Raw genomic sequence first — 24,076 nt, 5'->3', positions numbered from 1 at the left:
AGATCACTTGAGTGCAGGAGTTCAAGATCAGACTGCCAGCACGGTGAAACCCCATCTCTACTAAAAATACAAAAGTTAGCCGGGCATGGTGGCAGGCGCCTGTAATCCTAGCCACTTGGGAGGCTGAGGCAGGGGAATCGCTTAACCCGGGAGGTAGACATTGCAATGAGCCAAGATTTCGCCACTGTACTTCAGGCTGGGTGACAGAACGAGATTCTGTCTCAAAAAAAAAAAAAAAAAAAAAAAATTGCTGACAGTTGTCACCAAAGGTGATTCAAAGTAGACTAGAGTGATGCTTCCCAAAGGAGAGGTACAGGAGACGGGAATCACAGCTGGCCCCATTGATAGTCTCCCAAGAATAAGGAATTGGCAGTTCAGAGACCTCTTCTTGTGTAGTCCCTGCCCATGAGGAACCAAACTGACCAGGGAATGAATACGCCATTGACCAATTTGTCTAACAAGCTTCAGAGGGGATAGACCACCCCAGGGCCCAACATGCAATTCATCTACTTACAGTCACCCAGGCCCCCAGGCGCAAGGTCCAAGACACTCATGCGTTCTCCAGGAGAAATCATCCAGACCTCCTACCACCTGCCGGGCTCTGTCTCCCTGCTCTTTTGGGGGGCAGAGCTTCTGTCTTCATCGCCTACTTCCACGAGACAACAAGATTCAGGGGAGGTTGAGAGGTGACAGCGTGCTGGCAGTCCTCATAGCTCTCGCTCGCTCTCGGCGACTCCTCTGCCTGGGCTCCCACTTTGGAGGCACTTGAGGAGCACTTCAGCCCACCGCTGCACTGTGGGAGTCCCTTTCTGGGCTGGCCAAGGCCGGAGCCGGCTCCCTCAGCTTGCACGGAGGTGTGGAGGGAAAGGCGCGAGTGGCAACCGGGGCTGCGCGCTGGCGCTTGCGAGCCAGCTGGAGTTCCGGGTGGGCGTGGCCTTGGCGGGCCCCGCACTCGGAGCAGCCGGCCGGCCTGCAGGCCCTGGGCAATGAGGGGCTTAGCACCCGGGCCAGCGGCTGCGGAGGGTGTACTGGGTCCCCCAGCAGTGCCAGCCCACCGGCGCTGCGCTCGATTTCTCGCCGGGCCTTAGCTGCCTTCCCTCGGGGCAGGGCTCGGGACCTGCAGCCCGCCATGCCTGAGCCTCCCACCCCCTCCATGGGCTCCTGCGCGGCCCCAGCCTCCCCGACGAGCGCCGCCCCCTGCTCCGCGGCTCCCAGTCCCATGACCACCCAAGGGCTGAGGAGTGCAGGCGCACAGCACGGGGACTGGCAGGCAGCTCCACCTGCAGCCCCAGTGCGGGATCCACTGGGTGAAGCCAGCTGGGCTCCTGAGTCTGGTGGAGACATGGAGAACCTTTATGTCTAGCTCAGGGATTGTAAATACACCAATCAGCACCCTGTGTCTAGCTCAGGGTCTGCGAATGCACCAATCGACACTCTGTATCTAGCTACTCTGGTGGGGCCTTGGAGAACCTTTATGTCTAGCTCAGGGATTGTAAATACACCAATTGGCACTCTGTATCTAGCTCAAGGTTTGAAAACACACCAATCAGCACCCTGTGTCTAGCTCAGGGTTTGTGAACGCACCAATTGACACTCTGTATCTGGCTACTCTGGTGGGGCCTTGGAGAACCTTTGTGTCCACAATCTGTATCTAGTTAATTTAGTGGGGGTGTGGAAAACCTTTGTGTCTAGCTCAGGGATTGTAAAGGCACCAATCAGTGCCCTGTCAAAACAGACCACTCTGGCTCTACCAATCAGCAGGATGTGGGTGGGGCCAGACACCAGAATAAAAGCAGGCTGCCCAAGCCAGCAGTGGCAACTCACTCAGGTCCCCTTCCAAGCTATGGAGGCTTTGTTCTTTCGCTCTTTGCAATAAATTTTACTACTGCTCACTCTTTGGGTCCGCGCTGCTTTTATGAGCTGTAACACTCACCGCGAAGGTCTGCAGCTTCACTCCTGAAGCCAGCAAGACCACGAGCCTACTGGGAGGAACGAACAACTCCAAAGGCGCCGCTTTAAGAGCTGTAACACTCACCGTGAAGGTCTGCAGCTTCACTCCTGAGCCAGCGAGACCACGAACCCACCAGAAGGAAGAAACTCCGAACATCAGAAGGAACAAACTCCAGACGCGCCACTTAAGAGTTGTAACACTCACCGCCAGGGTCCGCGGCTTCATTCTTGAAGTCAGTGAGACCAAGAACCCACCAATTCTGGACACAAGGTGGCTTCAGTGGTGGGTCCACATTGCCAAACCTGCATAGCTCAGTAAGTGTTGAGGGAAATAGGGAAAAGAGATGATTGAGGGGAAAGGCATTGACTTGTTAATCATAGGGCAGGAGAAACCCTGTGATGTCCAGGGAGAAGGCGCTGTTGAGGCTGATTTCTTGGAAGGGAGAATGGCTAGACTACTTGCTTAAATAGCTATTGTATAGCAAGCTTTAACTTTGCCTGTATATTACTTGGGTGGATGACTGATGGAGGTTATAGGAAGGGCTACTCTTTGTTGGCCTGGGGCACTGTTTGATATCTTAGCGCTGCCCTGGATCACTCTGTGTGGTCTTAGAGTGACCAATCTGCATTGTACAAATGGATGCTCCAAGGTACTGATAGAGCTGTAGGTGCCTTGCAGTGAAGTCCTGGTCACTTCTAGTTCTTTTCACCTACTACCTGACCCAAGAACTTCAGAGGCTCTCACCCTAGATCAAGCCTCTGAATTCTTCTCTGTGACCCTCACTTGCTTGGAAACATCTCCTGCCTCTCCAGAAAGACTTATCCTTCCCCATCTTTCTTTACCCTTATCCATGATTCTAAGTAGACACCTTCAAGAGACAAGCGTCTGTGTTCCCTGGAATGGAAGGCCATGGTGTATAACAACTAGGGTAGGATGGGTGAGTGAGGGAAAGTGAAGGGCTCAGGCAAGCCCAACATCCAGTCTCCTCTTGACATCGTATCCTCTGGGGAACACGAGGGAAGCATTGAAACCTGCAGGATTCTTTTCCATAATTCCCTTCATTTCACTTGAAGGTCGAGTCTCGTCCTTAAGCTGAGATTGTTAGCAAGACATTGACCTCATTCCTTTACCTCTCCTGGCCTTTGTTTTTCTTCTGCAAAAATATTCCTGAGTTGTTCCCCTCAATTCCAATGATATGAGGAATCCCCAACCCTGTTCCCTTGTCCTTAGTTTTGCCTGCCCTAAATCCATCTTTCCCTCCAGGCCCCAGGGAGAATTGCAATTCCTATCATGTTACTCCTTTGATTGCGGTTCCTTCACAGCCCCATCCTTTATGGATTATACTTTTCAAAGTTCTTAGACATGTCATCCCTGCCCACCTCTCCAACATCATCCTCATCGTTTCTATCTAACACTTTGTACTTAAGCAGCAGCAAAGGGCTAAGAGAACTCTGTACCGTGCGGCTTCTTGCTTCTAGGCTTATTCCCTTGCTTATATCTCTGCCAGAAATGCCCCTGTGCAACCCTTCACCTGGCTAACTCCTTGCCCAGGTATTCCTTCCTCCAGGACTCCTTCCGTGAATGCATTACTCCAGGCTGGATTGAGGGTTCCTCTCTGTACTCCACTCTGCACATCGTTTTATTTTAGCACTTAATTCACTGTGTTACAATGATCTGTTTCTGAATCCATCTTCTGGAAGGTGGAACCATAAGAAAAAAAAGACCACATCATTAATCTTTGTATCCCCAACAGCTAACACTTAGCCTGGCCCAAAGAAGACCCTCTTGCAGAATGGCTCTTAGCACTTTTTCAGTGACTGACAACCTAGTTGTCAACCTAGTTCAATTCTTCTGTACTTCCCAGCACGGCTCAACAAAAATTATGCACCAGGCCACGTGCTGTGGCTCATGCCTGTAATCCCAGCACTTTGGGAGGCTGAGGTGGTCAGATCACCTGAGGTTGGGAGTTGAAGACCAGCCTGGCCAACATGGTAAAACTAACTAGTTTTTGTAAAAAACTAGCTAGTTAGGTTTGTATTTTTACAAAAACTAGCTGGGCATGGTGGTGCACACCTGTAATCCCAGCTACTCAGGAGGCTGAGACAGGAGAATCGTTTGAACCCGGGAGGCAGAGGTTATAGTGAGCCAAGATTGCGCCACTGAACTCTCCAGCCTGCGTGACAGCGCAAGACTCTGTCTCAAAAGAAAATAAAACAAACAAAAACCCAACAACAACAAAAAAATTGTGCACCAACACTAGACACTACTAGAAACAGATTAGGACATATTTATTATGTGGATGGAAAAAGAGAATCATATAAGTGTCAAATGACTGTATCTTTCTGGTCTCTAATTTTGAAACCCTGGTTCTAAGGTAGAAAGTTTTTAATGTGCGGTCAACTTCTTAAGATGAATGTTATTACTGGTACTGTCATGACCTATTTGAATCAGAATTTGGCTGCCACCATAATTCCAAGTGGGACTTAAAGCAACAAGTAACCCTTCCTTCCTTCCTTCCTTCCTTCCTTTCTTCCTTTCCTTCCTTTCTTTCCTTCCTTCCTTCTTTCCTTCCTTCCCTTCCTTCCTCCTTCCCTCCCTCCCTCTTTCCTTCCTTGAAAACCTAAATCCACTCATCTTGCAATATTTTGCCTAGCTATTATCTCTGCTTTCATATTTTCTCACTGCTCAGACATAGTTGTCTGACCTTCTTCAGTCTTAGTTGTGTCTTAGACAAGGAAGATGACCCTGACCTTTTCTTAAGTTCACTGAACCTTATGTGTGTTAGAGCAGGTGTAGACCATTTTATCTCTAAGGTCTAAAGTTGCTCTTGGTAGATTTGATGATTCTAAAGCAGAGAAAAAGGGAATGGGTAAGCCTCTGAGAGGCCAATGAACAGGGGTTAGTCAACGTCATGAAATGTTGCCTATAACAAATGACAGAATGTAGGATTCCTAAGTTTTGAAATTTTAAAGCTTTTGTATCCAATTATTCACCTCAAGAAATAAAAAAGCAGAGAGATTTTGGAGCCTGTTCAGCATCTATTTCATGTTTCTTCCCTTCCTTAACTGTCTAGCTGATGTGTCAGCAACATGGACTTGGGAAATCAAACAAGAGTTTCAGAATTTTTACTCCTGGGATTTTCCCAAGACCTAGAGGATCAACGGTTGCTCTTTGCACTGTTTCTGTCCATGTACCTGGTCACCGTTCTGGGGAACCTGCTCATCATCCTGGCCATCAGCTCTGACTCCCACCTCCACACCCCCATGTACTTCTCTCCAATCTGTCCCTGGCTGACATCAGTTTCACCTCCACCGCAGTCCCCAAGATGCTGGTGAACATCCAGGTGCAGAGCAATGCCATCAGCTATGCAGGCTGCATCACCCAGATGTATTTTTTCATGGTTTTTGGAGGCATGGACACATTTCTCCTCACCGTGATGGCCTATGACCGGTATGTGGCCATCTGTCACCCCCTGTACTACCGTGTCATCATGAACCCCGCCTCTGTGGCCTACTGGTTCTTGTGTCCTGGTTCCTCAGCTTGTCATACTCCCTGATCCAGAGTCTGTTGATGCTGCAGGTGTCCTTCTGCACCAGTTGGGTCATTCAGCACTTTTACTGTGAGCTTGCTCAGGTCCTCACGCTTACCTGCTCAGACACACACGTCAATTACATCCTGCTGTACGTGGTGACCGCCCTTCTGGACTTTGTGCCCTTCTCAGGGATCCTTTCCTCCTACACCCAAATTGTCTCCTATATCCTGAGAATCCCATCCACAGATGGGAAACACAAAGCCTTTTCTACCTGTGGATCTCATCTGTTTGTGGTTTCTTTATTCTATGGGACAGGCCTTGGTGTGTATCTTAGTTCCAATGCATCGTCCTCTTCCTGGTGGGGCATGGTGGCCTCGGTCATGTACACTGTGGTCACCCCCATGCTGAACCCCTTCATCTATTGCTTGTGGAACAGGGACATCAAGAGGACCCTAGAAACACTGCTTGGGAGAATGCTGTATGCTCAATGACGGGGACATTGGTCCTGGGCTTCTGAGTTGGCAGAGGTAGCAGCAGTGAGCTAAAGAAATTCTGGACCAGCCTGGGCAACATAGCAAGACCCTGTCTCTACAAAAAAATATAAAATTTAGCCAGGCATGGTGGTGTGTACCTGTGGTCCCAGCTACTCAGGAGGCTGAGGTGGGAGGATCCCTTGAGTCCAGGAGGCTGAGGCTTCAGTGAGTCGAGATCATGCCACTGCACTCTAGCCTGGGCAATAGAGCCAGACCCTGTCTCAAAAACAACAGCAACTAAAGAAATTCTGCCTGTAGGCCAGGCGCAGTGGCTCACACCTGTAATCCCAGTGCTTTGGGAGGCTGAGACAGGAAGATCACTTGAGACCAGAAGTTCAAGACCAGTCTGGGCAACAAAGATAGTAAAATGTCTCAAAAAAAAATTCTGCCTCTTAATCTCATGGAATTTGTTTCTCTGTTTCTCTGCCTTTGGTCAACATTACCTTGTGAGTACTGTGAGTACTTTGTATGAGTCTTATACAAAGAGACTTCTCTGTTATCCTTCAGTTCTACCCTTTCATCTCCTCCTTTTACATTTTCCACGATTGCACCTCAGCTTGGTGTTTGTAGATTTGTTTGTGTTGATTCCTGAGGGTTAATACAACAAGTTTAAGTACTCAACTCAGACATTGTTGGATAAAAGTTATGAAATAGTTCATTTTACCATTAACCATTGCTAGCTCTTATCAAGTTCATTCATTTGACAATCTTTTCTTAAACCTTTCTCAATGATCGTTTGACAGTATTTATTGGACCTTATAGTGTGCCAGGCTGTTCTAGGTGCCTGGGATACAGAAGTGAAAATAATTTCTTGCCCCATAGAGTTAAATCTGCAATCTTAGAATGTTATCAGATCATGTTATATGTTCAAACTTAAAATAGATTGATGGATAAATAATTTATTTCCTTATTAGCGAGGTTGAACATTTCTCCATATGTTTGTTTAGTACATTTCTAAAATAAGCTTTGATAGCCTCTAAAATAAAGAAAATAGGGAGACCCTTTCTTTACAAAAAAAAGAAATAGGCCGGGCATGGTGGCTCACACCTGTAATCCCAGCAATTTGGGAGGTCGAGGCGGGTGGATCACCTGAGGTCAAGAGTCTCAAAAAAATTTTTAAAAAGCCAGCTATTGTAGTGTTCACCTATAGTCCCAGCCACTTGGGAGGCTGAGGCAGGAAGATCACTTGAGCCCAAGAGTTTGAGCATGTAGTGAGCCGTGATGGCGCTACTGCACTCTAGCCTCAGAGACAGAAAGAGACCCTGCTTAAAAAAAAAAAAAAAAAAAAGGCCGGGTGCGGTGGTTCACACCTGTAATTACAGCAATTTGGGAGGCCAAGGTGGAAGGTGGGTGGATCACCTGAGGTCAGGAGTTTGAGACCAGCCTGACTAACATGGCAAAACCCCATCTCTACTAAAAATACAAAATTAGCTGGGTGTGGTGGCCCACACCTGTAATCTCAGCTACTCGGGAGGCTGAGGCAGGAGAATGGCTTGAACCTGGGAGGGAGAGGTTGTGGTGAGGCGAGATAGCGCCACTGCACGCCAGCCTGGGCAACAAGAACGAAACTCCATCTCAAAAAAAAAAAAAAAAAAAAAAAAAGGAAAGAAAGAAAAAAGAAAATGTATCACCAGAAACAGACAAACCATCTGCCCAGAATTTTAGGTCTGATCATGCTGTATTTTGTCTAGTTGCCTGATTTTGCAGGTGAATTCACAGAGGCCCAAAACAGGAGTTTAGACAGTAACAGCACCTGGCTGAATGTAGAAACATCTTCAAATATGGTGCCAGCAGCGAGCACTAGCTTATGATTCAGGAGAGTGAGAACTGAATCACAGAGTTGCCAGAATCTAGGTATATAGTGCTGAGCAGCTTCAGATGCTGCAAATCCATTAGAACTACTGGATCTCTTCCTAAATGTTCATTTTAATATCTCCTCCACCATAAAACAAGTACCTTGGTGTAAGGTGAGATTATGGAGGGATATTCCAACAAGAAATTGGATAATATGTCTTTGGATGATGCTGTTTGCCAAGGCACTGTGGCAGGAAAGGCAAACGTAAGTACATAAATAAATATTCATCTCAGTAAAGATGAATTGCTGCCTACCCTGGGGTGCAAAGTGTCTGATGTAATCAACTTGCCACCATGTGGTCCTCGAGGAATATGACTATTTAGAGGCCATATACTGACATCCAAAGATGAGCCCAGCAACTCTTCAATTTCAATGCTCTAAATCTGAAAACAGGCTTAAGTATGAAAACTGGTAGAAGACAAGTTCAATTTGCTATTACACCATGTGGTCCTTAAGAAAGTCATGTCATTTTACAATAGAAAAACACTTAAACTATAAGTATGTATTATGAAACAAGGCACAAAAATGGAGTTTTTAAATAAAACCCAAATGTGATGTTTAATGTCCTTTTTTTTTGACGGAGTCTTACTCTGTCGCCAGGCTGGAGTGCAGTGGCGGGATCTTGGCTCACTGCAACTTCTGCCTCCTGAGTTCAAGCTATTTCCCTGCCTCAGCCTCCTGAGTAGCTGGGACTACAAGCGCCCACCACCACGCCCAGCTAATTTTTGTATTTTTAGTAGAGACGGGGTTTCACCATGTTGGCCAGGATGGTCTCCATCTTTTGATGTCATGATCTGCCCGCCTCAGCCTCTGAAAGTGCTGGGATTACAGGCATAAACCACCGTGCCTGGCCTAATGTACATATTTAAAGATTAAATGTGCAGTGATCATTAAAAAACAAGAAAACTAGTAGAAGAATCATGATTTTCAATGGTGGCAGCTGACATCTGACTTCTGCAGACTTGATCATGATATTTTTGGATATGTAGGTCAAACAATACACTTGATGTCTGCTCATCTACAATCTGTTGCCATCACCACAAATCCCTGTGGGTCATGGACCCTGTTTACCATTTTAGACTTGCTGCCTGATAGCCTACCTTGCCTCTCACTTTTAGTGTTGCCATTTGAGCTTGGAACTCAAGATACTAGTAAAAAAACAATATAAAACCTCTGTTTTAGGCTGGGCGCGGTGGCTCACGCCTATAATCCCAGCACTTTGGGAGGCTGAGGCAGGCAGATCACTTGAAGTCAGGAGTTCAAGACTAGGCTGGTCAATATGGTGAAACCCCATCTCTACTAAAAATACAAAAGTTAGCTGGGTGTGGTAGCGCACACCTGTAGTTCCAGCTACTCGGGAGGCTGAGGCAGGAGAATCGCTTGAACCTGGGAGGCGGGGGTTGCAGTGAATACCTTGGTGTAAGGAGAGATTATGCAGGGATGTCCCAAGAAGCAATCGGATATGTGTCTTTGGATGATGCTGCAAATCATCATCCAATGCAGTGAGATTGCGCCACTGCACCCCAGCCTGGACGACAGAGTGAGACTTCATCTCAAAACAACAACAACGACAATGACAACAACAAGAACACCTCTGTTTTACTATGACAGTTAACGGTGCTATGTTTAAATATCCAAGAGTTGGAACAACAGTTTTGAAAATTCTGATTTTCAATGGACTAAGATGGCTTTAACGGTTTCCTCAGCTTTACAAAACGAGCTAGGTTTCTTCCTGACTACAGAGCCCTGACCTTTTTTAGAGCATTTACTTTAAAAAACTTGTGATTGCAAATTATTTATCTGCTCCCTTGAAAGGGAGATAAATCATTTTTAAGTTTCATGCCTTTTTTTTTTTTATGAGACTGTCACTCTGTCACCTAGGCTGGAGTGCAGTGGCGTGATCATAGCTCATTGCAACCTCGAACTCCTAGGCTCAAGTGATCCTCTTGCCTCAGACTCCCAAGCAGCTGGGATTACAGGCATACAGGCCACCATGCCTGGCTAATTTTTTTTTCCTGGTAGAGATGGGGTCTTGCTATGTTGCCCAGGCTGGTCTTGAATTCCTTGGCTCAAATGATCATCCCACTTTGGCCTCCCTAAGTGCTGGGATTACAGGTTTGAGCCATCACGCCCTGCCACATCCCAGTTGTATAACCCAGAAATGTCTTTCTCAAGGACCTGGTTGCCATCCCTTTGAAATGTAACTATTAATAAAAACAACATCCCTATCTTTCAGCTTCTTTGGGAGGGCAGGAGCCTTCTGTAAGTGACAATTAGTGAACACACATGGCCAAATCACACTGGACAACCTCCTCCCTAACGTCTTCCTGGACTTTTCCATTAGCTCACTCCAGCATTTGAAAATCCTCTCATTTTTGTTTCAGTGGAGTTGAGTTCAATCTCTTTTCCCTAATGCAATAGTCTTTTTTTTTTTTTTTTTGAGACGGAGCATCCCTCTGTCGCCGAGCTAGAGTGCAGTGGCGCAATGCTGGCTCACTGCAACCTCTGCCTCATGGGTTCAAGTGATTCTCCTGCCTCAGCCTCCTGAGTAGCTGGGACTACAGGCATCTGCCACCATGCCCAGCTAATTTTTGTATTTTTAGTAGAGACAGGGTTTCACCATGTTGGCCCGAATGGTCTCGATTCTTGACCTTGTGATCCATCTGCCTCGGCCTCCCAAAGTGCTGGGATTACAGGCGTGAGCCACATCGCCTGGCCTCCCTAAGGCAATAGTCTTGACCCTTATTGCAATTGTCTTGAATAAAGTCTTCCTTGCCAGCTTGACCCCATGTGATGTAATTTTTCTTTGACACGATCAATGACTTTCCACACTTCATAGCAAATTTCTACCAACTGATATATGGTTTTGGCAATGGAATTACCCAATGTCTTGCTAGTTTAAATCAATAACATGACATTCTGCAAAGGACTTTGGACTGCAAAGAGATCAAAGCTCACTGTCTTGACGACTTGCGTATGTTTAATTTGGAGAGAATAGCTGAGTCTGATTGCTACAAAGACTTTCCTTTATAGTACTCAAAACGTGTGAGATCACAGAGAAGGTAACGATATTGAAAGAGGAATCAGGCCCGGAGCAGTGGCTCACACCTGTAATGCCAGTACTTTGGGAGGCTGAGGTGGGCAGATCACGAGGCCAAGAAATTGAAATCATGCTGGCCAATATGTTGAAACCCTATCTCTACTAAAAATACAAAAAAAATTACCTGGGTGTGGTGGTGGATGCCTGTAATCCCAGCTACTTTTGGGGCTGAGGCAGGAGAATCACTTGAACTTGGGAGGTGGAGGTTGCAGTGAGCCGAGATGGCGCCGCTGCACTACAAGCCTGGTGACAAAGCAAGACTCCGTCTCAAAAGCAAAACAAAACAAACAAAACAAAACACAAAAATAAAAATAAAAAAGAAAGAGGAATCAAGACTAACTTGATAGTAGAGCCCACTACACACCTAGTTTCTACGCTATGACCTACTGCTCTTAGGCTACAAACCCACACAGCATGTCACTGTGCTGAATACTGTAGGCAATAGTAGTGCAATGGTATTTGTGTATCTAAACATAGAAAAGGTACAGTTAAAATATAGTTTAAAGGTACAGTCTAAAAGACAAAAGAAGGTCCACCTGTTTAGGGTACTTACCATGAATGGAGCTTGCAGGACTGGAAGTTGATCTGGGTGAGTCGTTGAGTAGGGGGTGAATGTGAAGGCCTAGGACATTACTGTACATCATTATAAGACTTTAGAAACACTGTACACTTAGGCGACACTAAATTTGTAAAAAATATTTTTCTGTTTTCAAGAATCAATTAACCTTGCTTACTGTAACATTTTCACTTTTTAAAAAAGGCTTTTGACTGTTTTGTGATAACACTTAGCTTAAAACACAGATTGTACAGCTGTTACAAAAGTTATTTTCTTTCTATCCTTATTCTATAACTTTTTTCTATTAAGTTTTTTTTTTTTAGTTAAAATTTTTTTCTGTTAAAAACTATGACACATAGCCAGGAGCTGTGATTCACGCCTGTAATCCCAGTACTTTTGGAGAGTCAGGAAGAGATTCACTTGTGGCCAGGAGTTTGAGACCTGCCTGGTCCACATAGCGAGACACAGTCCCTGAAAAAAAAAAAACACCAAAAAATGAAGATACGAACACACATTAGCCCAGGCATACACAGGGTCAGGAGCATGAATACAACATCTCCCACCTCCACATCTTGTCCCACTGGAAAGTCTCGATGCCACTCATGGAGCTGTCATCTATCACAACAATGCCTTCTTCCAAAATACCTCCTGAAGGACCTGCCTGAGGCTGTTTCCAGTTAATTTTTTAAAATATAAAAATAGAAGGATGACATCAATGATAGACTGGATTAAGAAAACGTGGCACATATACACCATGAAATACTATGCAGCCATAAAAAAGGATGAGTTCATGTCCTTTGTAGGAACATGGATGAAGCTGGAAACCATCATTCTGAGCAAACTATTGCAAGGACAGAAAACCAAACACTGCATGTCCTCACTCATAGGTGGAAATTGAACAATGAGAACACTTGGACACAGGATGGGGAACAGCACACACTGGGGCCTGTCATGGGATCGGGGGAGCGGGGAGGAATAGCATTAGGAGATATACCTAATGTAAATGATTAGTTAATGGGTGCAGCACACCAACATGGCACATGTATATATATGTAACAAACTTGCACATTTTGCACATGTACCCTAAAGCTTAAAAGTATAATAAAAAATAAATAAATTTAAAAAATAATAAAAAATAGAAGGACAACACTCTAAGATATGATTAAAAGTATAGTATAGTAAATACATAAATCACTAACATGGTCATTTATGATGACTGTCAAGCATTACATACTACCTAGAATTATATGTGCTACAGTATTACGTAACTGGCAGTGCAGTAGGTTCGTTTACACAAGCATCATCACAAACGTGGGGAATACATTGTGTTATTGTTATGGGATCTTTAGGATTTCACTTTTCTGTCTGGAAAGCTCTGTGGCCAGTGGTGCCTTTGCCTGAATTCTTGTCTTGCATCCAGGAAGAATGAGGTATGCAGGCAACTGGAGGGTGAACAAGATGAAGAGGAGCTTTATTGAGTGTTACAACAGCTTAGAGGAGACCCACAGTGGGTAACTGCTCTCTGTAGGCAGGTCGTCTGGTGGAGTGTTCAGCTCTCAGTTGAGATGGGGCCCTGGAGAAGGTGGCTCCTCCCTGCTAACAGGTGGTCTGGTCATCTCTCCATCCTCTGCCCTGCTCTGGCTGAGTCCGGGGCTTTTATGGACCTCAGAGCGGAGGAAGCACATGCTGATCGGTCCATGGGCAGCCATGGGTGGGCCAGAGGAGGCACTACAAGTCCCCACTCCATCCATGAGACTGGCATCATGGTGTCTAGCCTTCAGGCCTTCCATGGCCTGAAGGTAGGGTCTTACTGGGGACCTGCCCCTTTTAACCAGAACTCTGTATCCCACTGCCATTTATGGCCCCAGAGCTGGTCCCAACCCCTCTCTGAGACTGGAGGAGGCACCAGAAGGGAAAGAGGCCAGGCTGTGGGAGCAGACACTGCCAAGCCTGCAGTGATTGGAGGGTCCTTCCCACGCCCCCGAGGGTGGAGGCTGCAGATATGCCTGGGTCCTGTGCCTGGGAGGGCAGTGGCAGCTACACCCCGGGAGCTCCTGCCATGCCAACTCGGGAGGGTTGGGGCTCCCACTAGTCCCTGGCTCCTTCCTGCTCCATGGAGTGGGAGCCCCAGGTCTGCAGCTGTGGGTCAGTCGGCTACAGCTGCACCCGGGAGAGCAGATCCTGTCTGCTCCTGCCCGCCTCCAAGAGCACAGGGAGGCTCGGAACCACAGCCAGATTGGGCAGCTGTAGCCCCACTCAGGAGAGCACAGGCTCCTGCCTGCTCTGTGGAGCTGGAGGCCTGGGTCTGCATCCATGGATTGGGCGGCTGCAACAGCACCTGGGGAGCTCCAGCCCCAGCTCATAAGGGATGGGCGGGGCTCCTTCTGGCTCCATGGAGTTTGCAGCCCCAGGTGCCCCTTCTCTGCTGCAGCTGGCCTGATGGCAGCAGCCACTGCTATCATTATGATGTCACAACGGCTATGACATTACTAGGCTATAGGGATTTTTCAGCTCCCTTAAAATCTTACGGAACCATCACTGTGTATGTAGTCTGGTCATTGAAACATCCTTACGCGGTGCATTACTGAAATCTTGAAACTTGAAATACCCATAATATCTTGGGCAATGTCAGGGAAATGCACTAATGGGAAGGGCAGTCCCCAAGCTGTAAACACAAAGAAAAACAATGATGACACATTGTGGACTAGCAAAATGATCCCTTGATAACTGAGTGGAAATCGGAAGCTGCAGGGGAGATTTGTTGTTCTTAGGCATAGAGTGGCTGCGGGTTGGCCTGATGTCAATGGCAGGACTCTACAGGGGTAAGAGAATCCAGGGAGGCTTCTGTGCACTGCTTGGTCAGGTGGGTACTCAATATAGAAGAAGTTCTGCCCAAGTGCCAGTTTTTCCTTCCAGACATTTTCTTTTTTTGGAATTTTTTGGTTGTAATCATAGTGGTGTGATGAATTGGGGATTATGCTGGATATCTGCAGAGTGTTGCTGTGCTTAGAGTACAAAACCCTGATAGAGGATGAAGCCTGCGGGTGGCTCCTAAGACCCTTCCAAGGGTCCCTGCCTCCTAGTTTTCATGCCCGAGTGTCATCTCCTCTTCTTGAGTGTGGGCTGGACTCCGTGAGTAGCTTCTGATGACAAGAATATGGGGATCTCTGTGTTCTGATTGAAGGTTGAAACAACGGTAGCTTTTTTTTTTTTTTTTAACTGCCACTCTGTGGCCCTGTTGCTTGATGTTTTAAAATAAAAAAAAGACCTATTATTTATTTTTGCATAATGAAGTATTGAACAATCTATTGCTTGATATTAATGGGAGTTAACTGCTCCATCAAGAGGACTAGAATAGACATTTCTCTAAAGAAGATAAACAAATAGACAATGAGCATACAAAATGGCCAGGTGCAGTGGCTCACACCTGTAATGCTAGCACTTCGGGAAGCCAAGCTGGGTGGATTGCTTGCAGTCAGGAGTTTCTGTTCTGAAAGAGAAATATATTGAGCAGATGCATGATGGTGGTGGTTGCACAACACTGTGGATGTACTTAATGCCAGCAAACTGTACAGTGAAAAGTGGTTAAAATGGTATTGGTTACCATTTTGAAGAGGATAAATGGTAAAATGTTACTTACCATTTTGTATAAACCTATATTTATAATTTTTATATTAAATGTGGTATATTTTGCCATGATAAAAATATGAAAACTTAAAAAAGATGCATCCTTGAAAAAGAAAAAGAAATGAAAGACGTGAACGATGAACACAAGCTTTCTCCTGATTAGAGGAAGAGCCCAAAAGTTCCTGGGGATGTTCGTTTTTTCTGCTTTATCTTGCATTAATGAGGCAGTCCTTAGAGACTGGGGAACTTGGGCCAGTTTGGCTAATGAGGAGCTCTGTGCCTTGAGCCCCCAAGGCCATAGGATAGTAAACACTCAGCCTGTGCCTCCAGCCCTGCAGTGTGAGCTTCCAGTCCAGTGGGCTCCACACCTGTCATCTGCATCAGGAGGCTCATGTCTGACCCTGTCTTCCTGCCAGTCCTGAGGACGGAGCCTGAGCCTCCATCGTGCACCATGCAGGGAGGACAGCGGACCTGCTCTCCGTGGTCATGGCCCAGCAGAGGGGAAGCGCAGCTCAGTGAGTGCTGAGGGACGGTCGGGAGCCTTGTTTCCTCATCCTCAGGACAAACAGGACAGTGGGGTGGCAGATGGGAGGAGACCCACGTGCAAAATGTCAGCTCGGATGACCGTGGAGTTTATGTTCTGGGTTGTGATTGTTCTCAGAAATCTCATTCAAAGTTTAACTTTTCTTCCACACTGGTTCAACTTCCCAAAGACATCTCACTCATAATAGCGTGTTCCCTAAGCATGCCAAAAGGATTATGAAAGTGATGATGAGGATGAGGAGGAAGATGACCGTCACCAGGATATCAGGAACTTTTACTGAGGACTTCTTGAATGCCAGACTCTTGGCTTCATGTTCTATGAAGCCTGTTCTCTTTCATCTGCTTAGTCTTCCCTGAATTATACCTGCCGCATTATTCTTAATTATAGAATAGGAAAGGAGCCGTCTAAGTCCAGACACATGGCATTGGGCCAGGCCTCTCTCTGAGTCCAACCTGCCCTCTCAAATCCCTGTCAGTCCTGGCAGATGCCCTTGCTCACTGTGCCCTTCCCTTGGGGGGTTCCTGGTAGACCACAGCTAGACTAGAGGGTGCTACATTCACAGTATCAGGTATAGAAAGGGCAGCTGAGATCACATCAAAGATCCCAGAAAGAACTGGCACAGAATCATTCAGGGTGCATCTCTCCCTTTCCCCCGTTCCTGGCTTTCCTTGTGGCTCTCCACCTCCTCAAAGGAGACATAAAATCAGGGTCTTGGCTCCATTTCTATTCAGGAAGCTGGAACTCGTTTCTAAATGCACCCAGAAGTGCCTGTAGTTAAGAACTCCCACCTCTGCTTAAGACTTTCTGAGAGCTGAACAATAATGAAGAAGGGTAGTGTCTGGGCCTCAGAGACTGACCATTTAGTTTTGAATCTGCCCATTTCCCTGAACTCTGTGACACGGGGTGAGATCTCTGTGTCTCTGAGACTCAGCACTATCATCTGAGCTGATTTCTAGTTGACCCAACTACAGTGAGTGATGATTCAACAGATCATGGGTGTTCTCTGCTGATCTCTATGTGATGGATACATAAAACCAAAGTGAATTTTGATATTCTTATTACTATTTTAAGCTTAATCTTCATACAATTGAACTGAAATGTCCTCTGGCCTGAAGTTACAGTTCCCTACATCCCTGACAGGACATTTGACATTCGCACCTATCTAAGTAAGTGCTGAGTATTATGACAGGAATGTTTGCGTCTCTTTCGTTTCTGATCCCCCAGAGCCTATATCTTGCCAGTCCCAAAGGAGGCATCAAAAATAAAGTTCCCCGTTAAATACTGGATAGGCCCTTCCTTGGATCACAAAAAATTGGCTGTGATTAGTGTGACCTCAACACAGTTGGTGGTTTCTTGTCTGTCCTTTCATCCCTTTAGGAATGTCTAATAAAATGAGATACAAGATAACACCTGTTTATGTCTATGTCACAGACACAGGGACCTTAGAATTCCATTTAATAGCATCTGCAATGTTCAAGTACTGAAATACCATCACAGAGATTTTTGTAGCTATATCAGAATGAACAAAAGGCACAAAGAGGGCAGGTAAACCTGATTCTTGCGCTTAGACACAATTTTGAGTTTCACATCATTCCAGGCTAAAATAAAATAAAGAGAAAATGTTATTAAACTTCATTATTATTTAGTGATGACACATGCATTACACATTATCGATAGCTGTGTGGTCGCTGAAGGCCTACGATTATGTCCAACAAAACTTTCTTATCAAAACCCAAAGAAAACATAAGCCAAAGACAAGAGCTATATATTAAATAAATTTGGAAACATAGCTCCTATATTTGAGTGTGCATTTACTTGTGTGAAGAAATGATGTCAGAAAACCTAAGAATGATAAAAAATATGAAAAGTAATTGGTATGTAAAAAGGTCTTCTGATTATGAACTAGCAGGTCTGTTTTAGTTTCCAGATAATGTGCTCCTAGCTCTTGTACAGTGTTTATAAATATTCTACATCCAAGGAGTTTGTAGCACAGTGTCAGAATAAAATGAATTATATTTCACTGCTTCTTAATTTCTTTTAATTAAATTGGGCTTTTTTTTCTTAGAGAAGTATATTTCTTATTTTTTTTTCTGAAAAGACTAGGCCATATTTTACTGCAATCATGGATTTGTTATATATTACGTCCTTGATCTTTTAACATTCTTCAGTGGATTTTCTCTGAAGTAGGTATATACAGAAAGAGTTGAATAGCAAAAAAGTAAATCATGTAATAATTATGAGATTTTTGGGTTTTTCACAACTGAGAAATATTGCTGAGGGTGTATGGTCTTCAAGTGTGAAAATGTTACTTGTGAATTGCTTGTATCCAAAATATGCACACAGCAGTAAGTGCTGATTTATGTCTTTTATTTTTTCAACCCTCTTTTCTTCTCAAGGTGTCCAAGTTACACAGACTCGCAGAATCTCACAGGTGTCTCAGAATTCCTCCTCCTGGGACTCTCAGATGATCCAGAACTGCAGCCAGTCCTCTTTGGGCTGTTCCTGTCCATGTACCTGGTCACGGTGCTGGGGAACCTGCTCATCATCCTGGACATCAGCTCTGACTCCCACCTCCACAGCCCCATGTACTTCTTCCTCTCCAACTTGTCCTTGGCTGACATCGGACTCACCTCTGCCACCATCCCTAAGATGATTGTTGATATGCAATCTCACAGCAGAATCATCTCCTATGCGGGCTGCTTGATGCAGATGTCTTTATCTATTTTGTGTGTATGAATGACATGGTCCTGACTGTGATGGCCTATGACCGGTTTGTGGCCATTTGTCACCCCCTACGCTACCCAGTCATCATGAATCCCCATCTCTGTGTCTTCTTAGTTTTGGTGTCTTTTATTCTTAGCCTGTTGAACTCCCAGCTGCACAATCAGATTGTGTTACAATTCACCTGCTTCAAGAATGTGGAAATCTTTAATTTTTTCTGTGATCCATCTCAACTTCTCAACCTTGCCTGTTCTGACAGCGTCATCAATAACATATTCATGTATTTAGATAGTGTTATATTTGGTTTTCTTCCCATCTCAGGGATCCTTTTGTCTTACTATAAAATTGTCTCCTCCATTCCAAGAATTCCATCATCAGATGGGAAGTATAAAGCCTTCTCCACATGTGGCTCTCACCTGGCAGTTGTTTACTTATTTTATGGAACAGGACTTGGAGCCTACCTCCGTTCAGCTGTGTCCTCTTTCCCCAGGAAGGGTGCGGTCACCCCAGTGATGTACACTGTGGTCATCCCTATGCTGAACCCCTTCATCTACAGCCTGAGAAACAGGGACATTAAAAGTGCCCTGTGGAGGCTGCACAGCAGAACAGTCTAATCTCATTATCTGTTCCATCCTTTCTGTAGTGGGGGCTGAAATACATGGCAAAATCAAACATGTCAATTTGCAAATTCTGTCTCTTTGGTCACATTATTTTTGTTGCTTGTTTGCTTTCGTTTCTCTCCATGTTTCATGTATGAATATTGCTTCCTTTTTTGGGTCTTTAGTTGGAACGGGTGAGTATTCTGGTATCATTTGTTCATCATAAACATCACAAGTGGATCCAATATACCTCAACAGCGTCCTTGTGTCTAGGAGTGTCTGAGCAATGACACTGGTGTCCTGGTGATATCACAACTCACAGCTCCTTTCTGAGCCTCAGATTTCTCTGCAGCAAAGTGAGTGCAATAGCCTTTTTTTTTTCCCAAGGCCATGCAATGATTGCATATCTTTTTATTTTTATTATTTTATTTTTTTTTTTGAGATGGAGTCTTCCTCTGTCACCCAGGCTGGTGTGCAGTGGCATGATCTCGACTCACTGCAACCTCTGCCTCCCGGGTTCAAGCAACTCTCTGCCTCAGCCTCCCGAGTAGCTGGGATTACAGGTGCCCACCACCACTCCTAGCTAATTTTTTTGTATTTTTAATAGAGATGGGGTTTCACCATCCTGGCCAGGCTGGTATTGAACTCCTGACCTCATGATCCACCCGCCTTGGCCTCCCGAAGTGCTGGGATTACAGGTATGAGGCACTGTGCCCAGCCGATTGTATATCTTGTGTCATGAACCAGTCAGAGTAGTTTCCCATCAAATGGTAGCTTCTAGTATCACATTTAAATAATTTAATTTTATGTGCATATTTCCAGAATATATTAGTAATAATGTTATAAGCTGCATGGCTCAGGGTATGATATAAATCATATTTCTATCGAATGATTAATATTTTATCTGTAGAGCGATAATTGCTTAACTGAGAGGCTGTTTGAGGGGATATAGTCAAATGTACTGGCAAGAACAGTATTACAAGCTAGGTGCAGTGGCTCACGCCTGTAATCCCAGTACTTTTGAAGGCCAAGGCGGGTGGATCACTTGAGGCCAAGAGTTGGAGACCAGCCTGGCCAACATGGCAAAACCATGTCGCTACTAAAAACACAAAAATTAGCTGGGCATGGGGGTACAAGCCTGTAGTCCCAGCTACTCAGGAGGTTGAGGTAGGAGAATCGCTTGAACCTGGGAGGCGGAGGTTGCAGTGAGCCGGGATCGTGCCACTGCACTCCAGCCTGGGCGACAGAGAGAGACTCTATCTCAAAAAAATAAATAAAAATAAATAAAAAATTAGCTGGGTGTGGTGGCACATTCCTGTAGTCCTAGCTATTCTAGAGGGTGAAGTTTGGAGGATTGCTTGAGCCCAGGAGTTTGAGGTGACACTGAGCTGTGATTGCACCATTGCACTCCAGCCTGGGTGACAGAGGAAGATTCTGTCTCAAAAAATAAGTATATTCTTTTTTCCAATGTGCTGTCATTCTATGTGTCTCAAATCATAGACTTCTTTCCCTATTTACCTCTATACACCTGCCATCTGGTCTCCCTCAAATACGCTGTCATTTATCTACACACCACAGGTCAATCACATCCTTTCATACATATCCAATTTCATCTGGTGTATATGAAAGTGTTCTTTATGTCCGCTAAAGAAAAATCTCATTTCTTTTTCTTTTTTTTCAGAGTCTCACTCTGTCGCCCAGGCTGGGGTGCAGTGGTGCGATCTCGACTTAGTGCAACCTCCGCCTCCAGGGTTCAAGGGATTCTCCTGCCTCAGCCTCTCAAATAGTTGGGACTGCAGTCGACCACAACCATGCCTGGCTAATTTTTTTTTTTTTTTTGTATATTTAGTAGAGACGGGGTTTCACTACGTTGGCCAGGCTGATCTCGAACTCCTGATCACAGACGATCCGCCTGCCTTGGCCTCCCAAAGTGCTGGGACTACAGGCATGAGCCATCGCGCCAGGCCATAAATCTCATTTCCTTAGAGTAGATATTTCTCAGCCAGGGAGCTCCATCGATAAAATGCAGAAGATGGCAACAGACCACTCTTCACGTGCATCTCACGTGATCTATTAGAAAAAACCCAGGCAGCCAGAAAACACCTTTTATTAGAGTGCTCAAGAGCTGGGAACACACAATGATACTATAGAAGCTATATTCTGGACCGGGTGGGGTGACTCATGACTGTAATGCCAGCATTTTGGGAGGCCTAGTTGGGTGACTCACCCGAGGTAAGGAGATTGAGACCAGCCTGGCCAAGATAGTGAAACCCCATCTCTACTAAAAATACAAAAATTAGCTGGGCGTGGTGGCACATACCTGTAGTTTCAGCTATGTGGGAGGCTGAGGCGGGAGAATGGCTTGAACTCCATAGGCAGAGGTTACAGTGAGCTGAGATCATGCCACTGCACTCCAGCCTGGGTGACAGAGTGAGACTTCATCTTAAAAAGTAAATAAATAAAAAAACCTTATATTCTGAAGCTACTTCAGCCTTTCAAGTGAGCAGAAATCAAAACCCCTGGACATTGCCTAAATTCAGCTACAGAAGGGGGCTACATTGCACTGCATGTCTAGGAGCAGTATGGTGGGGTCCACAGAAGGACCCAGCACAGAGGAAGTTCTCCGTCTCCATTGAATCATGTTGAGATATTGTGGTGTGTTGGATCCTATGCTAGAAAACAGAGGAAACTGAGGGCTGGGCGCGGTGGCTCATGCCTGTATTCCCAGCACTTTGGGAGGCCAAGGTGGGCGGATCACGAGGTCAGGAGTTCAAGATCAGCCTGTCCAACATGTGAAACCCCATTTCTACTAAAATACAAAAATTAGCTGGGCGTGGTGGTGCACACCTGTAATTCCAGTTACTGGGGAAGCTGAGGCAGGAGAATGGCTTGAACCCAGGAGGCAGAGGTTGCAGTGAGCCGATTGTGCCACTGCATTTCAGCCTGGGTGACAGAGCAAGACTCCATCTCACAAAAAGAAAAAAAGAAAGAAAAAGAAAACAGAGGAAACAGACCTGGTTCTTGATGTCCTTGGAGCCCAAAGTCCTGGCAGAAAATGGGGCCTGTGTGATGAGCAGCATCTGAGATGTTCCCAAGGACATCCCACCTCCTGGTTTTCATACCCTTGTGCAATCTGCTCCTATTTAGCGTGAGATGCACCTGGTGACTGATTCCCAACTACGAGAGTGTGGAAGAAGTGATGCGATGTCACTCTGAGAATAGAACGAAGGACCTCAGCTTTTATTTTGCTGCCCCATCTTGCTTTGCATTGATGGAAGCCAAATGCCATGTGGTCAGCTGCTTTATGCAGAGACCCTTAATGCAAGAAATTGAGGGAATTTTCTAATGTTTCAGAGCAACCGAATCCTGTTAACAACCGTGTGAGTGAGGTTGGAAGTTGATCCTCTACCTTCTAGCCTTCAGATGACTGCCACCCTGGTCAACACGTTGATTGCCACCTTCTGAGAATGTCTTGTAGTATTTCAGTGATGTATCAGTTATCAAATAACTAAAGTTCAATAAGTAAGGAATATACCATTGTAACTCATTTGGACAAAATACTTAGACCTGGGGATTCACTGAAACAAGCATCAAACAAGTCTCTGGCACATTAAAGGCCAATCCAATGCAAGGGCTAATAGAAGTGAATTAAGACCACCTCTGTAACTCCAATATTAAATGGAAACCAGGAAATAGCCAGATTCCTCTCCAACCTGTCCTTGGCCGGCATCGGTTTCCCCTCCACCATGGTCTCCAAGATGATTGTGGACATCCAGTCTCACAGCAGAGTCATCTCCTATGCGGGCTGCTTGACTCAGATGTCTCTTTTTGCCGTTTTTGGATGCATGGAAGACATGCTTCTGAGTGTGATGGCTTATGACCGGTTTGTGGTCATCTGTCACCCTCTGTATTATCCAGTCATCATGAACCCATGTTTCTGTGGCTTACTAGTTTTGTTGTCTTTTTTTTCTCAGTCTTTTAGACTCCCAGCTGCACAACTGGATTGCCTTACAAATTACCTGCTTCAAGGATGTGCAAATTCCCAATTTCTTCTGTGACCCTTCTCAACTCCCCCACCCTTGCCTGTTGTGACACCTTCACCAATGACATAGTCATGTATTTCCTTGCTGCCATATTTGGTTTTCTTCCCATTTTGGGGAATCCTTTTCTCTTACTATAAAATTGTTTCCTCCATTCTGAGGGTTTCATCATCAGGTGGGAAGTATAAAGCCTTCTCCACCTGTGGCTCTCACCTGTCAGTTGTTCGCTTATTTTATGGAACAGGCTTTGGAGGGTACCTCAGTTCAGACATGTCCTCTTATCCCAGAAAAGGTGCAGTGGCCTCAGTGATGTACACGGTGGTTACTCCCATGGTGAACCCCTTCATCTACAGCCTGAGAAACAGGGAAATTAAAAGTGCCCTGCGGCAGCTGCACTGCAGAATAATCTGAGTCTAATCTCATTATCTTATTATCTGTTCCATTCCTTCCGTACTAGTGAGTTAGAAAAGGCAGCAAGGGGCCGGGCGCAGTGGCTCATGCCTGTAATCCCAGAACTTTGGGAGGCCGAAGTGGGCGGATCACGAGGTCAGGATGATCGAGACCATCCTGGCTAACACGGTGAAACCCTGTCTCTACTAAAAATACAAAAAAATTAGCCGGGTGTGTTGGTGGGCGCCTGTAACCCCAGCTACTCGGGAGGCTGAGGCAGGAGAATGGCGTGAATCCGGGAAGCGGAGCTTGCAGTGAGCCAAAATCGCGCCACTGCACTCCAGCCTGTGCCATAGAGCAAGACTCCATCTCAAAAAAAAAAAAAAAAAAAGAAAAGAAAAGGCAGCAAGGTCAAATACGAATAATATAAAAGGATGTACACCTGCGTCCGGAATTGGTGGGTTCTTGGTCTCACTGACTTCAAGAATGAAGCCACGGACCCTCGCGGTGAGCGTTACAGCTCTTAAGGTGGCGCGTCTGGAGTTTGTTCCTTCTAATGTTCGGATGTGTTCGGAGTTTTTTCCTTCTGGTAGGTTTGTGGTCTCGCTGGCTCATGAGTGAAGCCGCA

The 24,076-nt window shown here is 45.5% G+C and overlaps 3 pseudogenes; all 3 read left to right on the top strand.

Moving 5' to 3' along the window:
* Positions 1-5,040: 5,040 nt before the first annotated feature.
* LOC101146164 (olfactory receptor 7D4-like) lies at positions 5,041-5,974 on the top strand (annotated as a pseudogene).
* A 12,134-nt stretch (positions 5,975-18,108) lies between these two features.
* LOC101145797 (olfactory receptor 7E24-like) lies at positions 18,109-19,061 on the top strand (annotated as a pseudogene).
* A 2,981-nt stretch (positions 19,062-22,042) lies between these two features.
* LOC115931625 (olfactory receptor 7E24-like) lies at positions 22,043-23,469 on the top strand (annotated as a pseudogene).
* The last annotated feature ends 607 nt before the right edge of the window (positions 23,470-24,076 follow it).

The sequence above is a fragment of the Gorilla gorilla genome, chromosome 20 (genome assembly GCF_029281585.2).
Source record: "Gorilla gorilla gorilla isolate KB3781 chromosome 20, NHGRI_mGorGor1-v2.1_pri, whole genome shotgun sequence".
NCBI lineage: Eukaryota > Metazoa > Chordata > Mammalia > Primates > Hominidae > Gorilla > Gorilla gorilla.
This window is presented reverse-complemented; position numbering and strand designations above follow the sequence as displayed.